This window comes from Fragaria vesca, unplaced genomic scaffold, assembly GCF_000184155.1.
Source record: "Fragaria vesca subsp. vesca unplaced genomic scaffold, FraVesHawaii_1.0 scf0513070, whole genome shotgun sequence".
Lineage (NCBI taxonomy): Eukaryota > Viridiplantae > Streptophyta > Magnoliopsida > Rosales > Rosaceae > Fragaria > Fragaria vesca.
In genome coordinates this window covers 414,019-415,460 of record NW_004443442.1, presented here as the reverse complement: position 1 = coordinate 415,460, position 1,442 = coordinate 414,019, and positions in this window count along the sequence as shown.

Sequence of the window (1,442 nt, the reverse complement as noted above, 5' to 3'; positions counted from 1 at the left end):
AGAAGAATGATGTTTTGATGCTTAGAGCACAAGTGGTGAAGAGGTTTCTTAACCATAGGCATAGTTGGTACTCCATACGTCATCCGCAGTAGGTTCACCAAGTTTAATATCAATGTTTCATCAATTGTATTTGAACAGCTAAATGAAAGATTATTTGTGTGGAACATATCTCTATTAATACAGATTGCTTTGCTTTGTCATATTATGTGTTCTGTGTGAGAAAAAAAGTGTAACTTGTTATAAATTTCTTTGTTTTGTCATATTTTGTGTTCTATGTGAGAAAAAAAAGTGTAACTTGTTACAGATTGTTTTGCTTTGCCATATTATGTGTTATGTGTGAGAAAAAAAAGTGTAGCTTGTTATAGATTTCTTTGTTTTGTCATATTATGTGTTTTGTGTGAGAAAAAAAGTGTAGCTTGTTACAGATTGTTTTGCTTTGCCATATTCTGTGTTCTGTGTGAAGAAAAAAAAGTGTTACATGATTGCTTTGCTTTGCAATAGTTACATGATTGCTTTGCTTTACATTGTTTTGCCATATTCTGTGTTATAGATTGCTTTCCTTTTCTTTGTTACAGATTGCTTTGCTTTTCTTTGCCATATTCTGTGGTTTGACAAATTGCTTTGCCATAATTGCAACGTGTTGCTGCACAGCAACGACAGCGTCCCGCTGCATATTAGAACAGAAATCTATTAAAATCCATGTAACTAGCAATGTAACTACCTAGGTAACTAACAATTTATAATTACATGGGTAGTTACATGGACAATTACATGGATAGTTTCATGCATAGTTACATGAATTTATATAATAATAATTGCAGCGTGATGCTGCACCACAACGGCAGCGTCCCACTACGTACTAGAATAGAAATCTATTAAAATCCATGTTACATGTCACATCCCGACCCTTATATTTTTACCTTATTTACTAGCGTGATTATAATAAGAATTTTACCGTCTCGATCATTGAGTAAATAGTTTAATTGGTCCCTAGAGGGGTTTCGGGGACGATTATGTGCGGAGGATTATTCGTTTGAGGAAAATACGACGACGGTAAAAATGGTAAATTTTAGCTAGTAAAAGGTAATTTTATTCGGGTATTATTTTTCGGGGTGTTTTTATTTTTGAGTTGGGTTATAAGTGGTGTGGACCGGTTTGGGCCAAGCCCATATATTTCTCTCCCCTCACTTCTCTCTTTTCCTCCCGATTCTCTCTCCTCCCACCCGATTTTCTCCTCCCTCCGCCCGGAAACTTCACCACCGCCGTCCACCGCCGTCCGGCCACCACCGACCGCCAGACTGGTCCCGTTCGGACCGTTGCCTCTTCCTCTCTCATCCTGGACCGGTGCACGCGCGCGGAACGCCGCCATGAAGGAGCGGTCAACCCCGAAAGGTTCGACTGCCGGAAAGGGTTTTTCGCCGGAGCTCCGTCTTCCGGCCACC